This window comes from Nicotiana attenuata, unplaced genomic scaffold (genome assembly GCF_001879085.1).
Source record: "Nicotiana attenuata strain UT unplaced genomic scaffold, NIATTr2, whole genome shotgun sequence".
Lineage (NCBI taxonomy): Eukaryota > Viridiplantae > Streptophyta > Magnoliopsida > Solanales > Solanaceae > Nicotiana > Nicotiana attenuata.
This window is the reverse complement of record NW_017674129.1, coordinates 52,156-59,858: the sequence shown is the minus strand read 5'-3', so window position 1 is coordinate 59,858 and position 7,703 is coordinate 52,156.

Here is a 7,703-nt window from a genome sequence, read left to right as displayed (position 1 = left end):
CCCGTTAAGCCTCTAGCCTTTCTCATTTGATAACCATATTACAAGCCTTTACCCGTTTTGTCATGACCCTCTCTTGGCACCCGAGCTATCCTTAACACTCTCGTAAAATGAATGGCTTATAACGTAAGTTTGGGGGAGAGACGAGGAAGTTGAAAAAGGTATCAAGGCACAAAAAAGAGAAAAGAAATGATCTCTATGAGAAGAGAAGGCAAGAAATAAAGAAGAACAAAAAGAATAATGCAAAAAGAGAATATGTGGAAGGGGTGTAAGGACTCAAAAGGAGGTAATAATCCCAAATAAGGAGAAATCAAAAAAGGGATAAAAAGAATGAAATGATCAAGAAAGAGTGATGCTAAGTCTCTCTAGTCCCCAATGAAAAGAAAGTGCCTCTAAGAATTGGCAAGGTGTGAGCCGAGGAATGAATGATGGAGTGCTTAAGGAAAGGTGTAACCACTTATCCATACGGTATCCTGCACTAACCCAAAAGCCTTCATTACATCCCGAAAGAAGTCCTACTTGATTTCAAACCGAGTGAGCTTATATTAGTGGCGATCAACATGAGGGGCAATGTCACGACCCTAAAATCGACCCGGTCGTGATGGCGCCTATCGAAACTAGGCTAGCCGACACAACTCCCGAATTAACCATTTAATCAATAACAATCATTTTTAAGCCTTTAATTAATTAGATATCTCATAATGTAAGTCTAAATGAACAATGCGGAATAAATACACAAGCCCGACATTGGGGTGTCACAAGTCACGAGCATCTACTAAGGTCTGGATACAACTAAGAGTCTAAAAATGTACTAAATACAGTCTAAGGAATACAAGAGGGAGAAAAGCAGTGCTGCGTACATCGGGCAGCTACCTTGCTAACTCCAATGACTCTGCCACTGAGCAATCAACACCCGCTACCGGGTTCAGAACTACCTGAATCTGCACACAAGGTGCAGGGAATAATGTGAGTACGCCAACTCAGTAAGTAATAAAAGTAAATGAAAGCTGAGCAGTAAGAAAACACGTAAGCCACATCATGATGCTACAGCAAATGCAGTATATTTCAAACAGTACATAAATCATTCATTTCGTAAATCATGCTCAGTTTCAGTACAACCTTTTAAAACAACTTTCAATAGTTTCAAATGAGTGATAAAACAATGAGTAAAAATGATAGAAACATGAACAGCCCCTCGGGCAAAACATGTACCATAAACCGCCCCTCGGGCACAATATCAACAGAATCAGCCCCTCGGGCTACCTCACAATCACTCGTAATCAGCCCCTCGGGCATAACATAAATCAAGAACCGCCCCTCGGGCAAAACATGGATCAAGAACAACCCCTCGGGCAATAATATGAAACAACAACAGCCCCTCGGGCTACATCACATCACTCACACTGGGTACCCGCGCTCACTGGGGGTGTACAGACTCCGGGAGGGGCCCCTTACGGCCCAAGCGCAATAACAAGCCATCTCGTGGCATAATCAAACAGGCTCTCGACCTCATATCAATCACAAACCACCTTGTGGCATAATAAATTAGGCCCTCGTCCTCTCATATATCACAAGTCAGTACCACATGCTGCGGCGCGCAGCCCGATCCCATGATATCCTCACAACATAGGCCCTCGGCCTCACTCAGTCAGATCTCACTCAAGCCCCTCGGGCTGACAATAAAACAAGTACTCGGCTCAAAATCATTTATGAAATCAAAAGGAGTGAATAAAACCGAGTTATGAAAACAGTAAGAACATAGCATGACTGAGTGTAAACATTTAAACCAAAACAGTGAGGAAAAACAGTAGTAAAAGCACCTAAGGGTCCAAACAATCGGCACAAGGCCCAGACACGGCATTTAGCCCCAAACACAATAATATTTTTCAAAATATAACAATAAAAATATAACAATATCAAATAGTTTTCAAGTAAAATACGCGACTTAATAGTCGTAAGGGATGGACCAAGTCATGATCCCCAACGGTGCACGACCCCACGCTCGTCATCCAGCGTGTGCGTCACCTCAAAATAGCACAACGATGTGAAATCCGAGGTTTCATACCCTTATGACAATACTTACAATCATTACTTACCTCTATCCGTTCCAAACTCTAGCTCACGATGCCTTTGCCTCTCGACTCGGCCTCCGGATGCTCCAAATCTAGCCAAAAACAGTACCATACCATCAAAATATGCTAAGGGAACAAAGCCCACTTGAAAATAACCAATTTACATCAAGAATCCCGAAATTGACCAAACCCGACCCCCGGGCCCACGTCTCGGATTCCAATAAAATTTACAAAACTGGAATCTTACACTCTCACGAGTTCATACATATCAAATACATCAAAATCCGACCATAAATGACCCCTCAAATCCCTAGATTTAGGTCTCCAATTTCCAAGCCCTAACTTCCAATTTGCTACTGATTTTCCCATATAATTCAAGCTTACAACCTTAAAAATCATCATAAAAATTGAGTTTAGGGACCAAGGACCTTACCTCTAAGAAACCTTCTTGAATTCCCCCTTCAATTAGCTCTCCAAAGCTTTCTCCCGAATGAAATATGGTGAAAACCCAATCAAAATCGCGAAGGGTGAAATTTATATATTCTGACCCAGCAAAACCGCACCTGCGGTTAAATGGTCGCACCTGCGGATCCAGGTGCGCACCTGCGATATTCACTTAAAACTCCAAGGCCGCATCTGCGCAAAGAAATTTGCACCTGCGCAATCGTAGGTGCGACCAGGTCCTCACTTCTGCGTTCCCAGCCTGCCCCTCTCCTGGCCGCTTCTGCGGCTCCAAAATCCACTTCTGCGTGTCCGCACCTGTGGTCCCCTAGCCGCAGGTGCGGTAGTGAGAGCAACAGAAAACTTCAACTGTCAAACCCAACTCAAAATCACCCGTCAACCATCCGAAATCACCCCGAGGCCCCCGGGACCTCAACCAAAAGCACAAACAAGTCACATTCCACTATCCAAGCTTATACCAATCTTCGAAACACCTAATACAACATCGAATCAACCAAATAACATCGGGTTCAAGCCTAAGGTTCCAAAAACTTCCGAATTCCGCTTTTGATCAAAAAGTCCATCAAACGTCGTCCGAATGACCTGAAATTTTGCACACACATCACATATGACCCAACGAACCTACTGCAACCTCCGGAATTCCGTTCCGACCCATATATCAAAATCTCACCTATCAACCGGAAAACGCCAAAATTCGCCAAATCAAGCCTGAATCTACTCCGGACCTCCAAAATACATTCCGATCACGCTCCTAAGTCCCAAATCACCTAGCGGAGCTAACCAAATCATAAAAATTTCAATCCAAGATCATTTACTAATAAGTCAAAACTTGGTCAACCTTTCAAATTTTAAGCTTCAAACTGAGAACTGTTCTTCCAAATCCGTTCCGATTACCCTGAAAACCAAATCCGACGATTTACATAAGTCATAATACATCACACGGGGCTAGTCATGCCCGAGAACTGGCGAGCAAAGTGCAAAAGCTCAAAACGACCGGTCGGGTCGTTACAGGCAAGCCTATGGTACTTGAAGCCGTACTTGTGACATTCTCTTGAGAGAGATAAGTGAACCTTTCATAGATCTTTGGATTGAGTGCTAAATTTCTTAAGTGAGCTTGGCAAATGGGAAGTAGAGGAGGAAGAGTTTGGAGTCCACCATGACCTACATGATAGAGCAAGAGTCCTTGATGAGTAAAGTCAATTCTTGAAGCTCAAATGTCACATTAGAACTACATGTGCATGAATGCTTTACTCGTCGCTTTTTTTAATAATACATGAGTAATGTGGGTAATTGTTGGTCCCAACTGATGTATGGAAGGCTCACCTTTGACTCACCGAAATGACCCTTAACTTTTGGGGGTGGGAACTAATTTATTTGCTTAAGGAGAAGCAAAGGCTTAAGTTTGGGGGAGTTGATAAGTGGGGATTTTGACTGCTTATTAGCACTTTTTAGCTTTTGTTTTAGTCCGAAACTAATGTAATTGTGCAAACTTGCAGGAATGCCGGAAGTTTTGTCTCCCGAGATGAAATTCGACTAAAAAGGAGTGTTCCAAAGCACAAGGCAATAAAGGGCACAGAAGCACAAATGTACAGTCCGCGGGAGGACTTCTACGGCTGCAAAAGAAATAGCAGACTGCAGAATTTCATCTTCGGCCGCAAACCAAGAAGAAACGTTTAGTATAACTTTGAGCAATGTGTGGACCGCACATAATTGTGCGGCTGCAGAACTGGTCTAAGAGTCAAAGATCGGTGAGTATGCAAAAGGACCAAGTCCAGAAACCTTTGTGAATTGCAGACCGCACAAGAATTATGCCGCCGCTGAAGATTGCCTCGCAGACGTAGTCCTGAAATGTGTGAGCCGCAAAAGATTACCTTGCGGACGCAGTTCAGAAATGTGCGGCCGCGGAAATCCACTTCCTACCAGCTAAAGAAATATGCAGACTGCACATGGAATTGTGCGACTGTATAAATAGACGAGTTTCACAAAATTAGGTTATGTTTTGAACATCTGAAGTTGCTGTAGCCGTTTTTCTTTACTACTTTAGGAAGTTTTACATTGTTTTGGTGTATTTACATTAGATTTCAGCATTTTAATCTTCCATTATGAGTTTAATTAGCTTTTCTTCCTTATTTTCATTACATCCCATTATGAGTAGCTAGACTTTTACTAGGGTTGGGACTCAACCCTAGTGTGTAAACCTTATGGGTATCTAATGTAGTTCTTGTTTATGAATGGGTGTTGTAGCTTTGTTCATACTCCAATTGTAGAATTAATGGTTGCAAACATTGATTCATGCTTATTTGACTTAGTCTCTACTTGAGAAAGAGGGACCTAGTCTTGGATAACTTAGCTAACAAGGAATTGGGTCAATTGAGAGATTGATTAACCCAATTAAAGGGTTCAACCTAGAGATAGTAATAACCCGACTTGAGCTCTTATCAACTTTTTTGGTTGATACCCATTTGGTCTTGAGAAAGAAAAATTGGGAAAAATCACTCTCTGACTGAGAGGTATCGAGTACGTAAAGTAAAGTTGTGAGCTATAATACACCCCAATCAACAAAACAAGCATCAACATATTTATCCCACTAGGCAAACACCTAGGTTACGGTCACAACCCTAAGCCTTTTACCCATTTGGAAAAACCTTAAAAATATTTATCTCTAATCTATTTTTTTTATCTTGTAATCATAAGATTAACAATCAAAACTGAAAACAAAACCTTTTTGTGAAAGTGCAATCTAGATAATCCAATTGCTGATTTCAAATATATACCCCTAACTCCCATCCTAACTCCCAGTGGATTCGACCCCGACTCCTAGTTAGGTATTTATTATTGTATACGACCATTTCATATCTCCATTGAGGTGTACTTTGGACGTGATCACCGGTTCATGTGTGATGGGAAAAAGTTTCGCATCGGGGAATGTCTCCTTAATTGGTCCACCTTCCTCCACGTGCTCATGATTTTCCAATTGCGACAGCTGGTCGGCCACTTGGTGTTATGTGTCCTTAAGATCTCGTATTTCTACGTCAAATTCATGCAACAATAAAATCATGCGCTCAATCTAGCTTTAGATTCTTTTTTCGAAAATAGATACCTGATTGCCACATAATATCTGTGTGGACTATGACTTTGTTCCCCCCCAAGTAGGACCAAAATTTTTCAAAGCCCACACAACTGCCAATAGCTGCTTCTCAGTGGTGGTGTATTTCATCTGTACATCATCCAGAGTCTTACTCACACAGTATATGGAGTAGAACATCATATCCTTCCTCTGGCCTAGCATTTTCCCAATAGCATGGTCACTTGCATCACACATAAGTTGAAATTGCAAGGCCAAATCCGATGCCACAATAATTGATGCAGCCACCACTTCTTCTTAAGCTCCTCAAACGCCTTCACACATGCCTCATCAAACTTGAATATAACATCCTTTTCGAGCAACCTGTACAACGGAGTAGCAATTTTAGAAAAATATTTAATGAATTGTCTATAAAAACTTTTGTGTCCTAAGAAACTCTGGACACCCTTCACCGAGATGGGTGGAGGTAGTTCTGCAATTGCCTCCACCTTCACCTTATCAACTTCAATGCCACTCTTTGATACTCTGTGACCCAAAACGCTGCCCTCTACACCATGAAGTGGCACTTCTTTTAGCACCAAATTTGTTTCTTCACATCGTGCCAACAATTTGGCCAAATTTTTCAAACAATCGTCGTAAGAAGACCCAAAGACAGAAAAGTCATCCATGAAGACTTCTACAAATATTTCCACCATATCGGTGAAAATGGCCTTATGCACCTCTGGAAAGTGGTACAAAAACTGAATGGCATTCGCTTAAAAGCAAAAGTACCATAAGGGCAAGTGAAGGTTGTTTTCTCCTAATACTCTAGAGCTATAACAATCTGATTGTACCTCAAATAACTATCGAGGAAGCAATAATACTCATTCCCAGCCAACTTGTCCAACATTTGGTCAATGAAAAGAAGTGGGAAGTGGTCCTTGCGGGTTGCTTTATTGAGTCTTCTATAATCAATAAGGACTCTCCACCCAATCACGGTGCAAATAGGAATTAGCTCCTTTTTCATTTTCTACCTCAATTATCCCGCCCTTTTTAGGCACACATTGCACTAGGCTTACCCAATTATTGACAGAAATGGGGAAGATGATACCTGCATCAAGCCATTTAATTACTTCCTTCTTCACAACCTCCTTCATAATGGGATTCAACCTCCATGTTGCTCAACACTGTGGCAGTGGCCATCCTCCATAAAAAATTTATGCATGCAGAATGATGGAAGGATTCCCTTAATATCAGCAATTGTCCACCCAATGGCTCTTTTGTGCTCACGAAGCACCCTTAGCAGCTTTTTTTCTTACAAATTGGTCAAGGTGGATGAAATAATCACTGGCAACGCTTCATCACTCCCCAATTAGGCATAGCGCAGGTGCGTTGGTAAAGGCTTGAGCTCCAATTTCGGAGCTTCTACAACAGATGGTTTAGGAGCAAGCCCATGGACATACTTGCAAGCCATGTTAAGGACTTGCTTAATTTCTTTCACCAACTCATCTTCACTTTGTTATTTATCCCCCAATAAAGCCCGTTCAAGGAGGTATGTGGGGATCATATAAGAAACCACTGAAGTCACATCACCTTACACCATAGAAATCACGGATAACTCTTCGTAGTGGACTGGCAATTTAAGTTCTTTATAAACATTGAAGACCTTCACTCGATCACCCACTCTCATTGTCATCTTTCCTTCACAAACATCAATAATGGCTTGGCCTATGGCTAGGAATGGATGCCCCAAAATAAATGGGACTTCCTGATCAGGCTCATAGTCCAAGATAATGAAATTAGCAGGGAATATGAAGGAACCCACTTGGACTAACACATCTTCAATCACCCTTTCTGGACTAGCAAGGGAACGATCTGCCAATTGCAAGATCACAATAGTTGGTCGCGGCTCGCCCAACCCCAATTACCTGAAGACAGATAGCGGCATCAAATTGATGTTTGCTCCAAGATCACATAAGGCTCGCCCGACTATGTTCTTTGACGAGCGCAAAAAACACACTTAAATATGCTCGCTAGTTGAATATAGTAAAATCTAATATCGTATCCACAGGGATTGGAGTAAAATAATATTATCGTAGTTCGTAGTT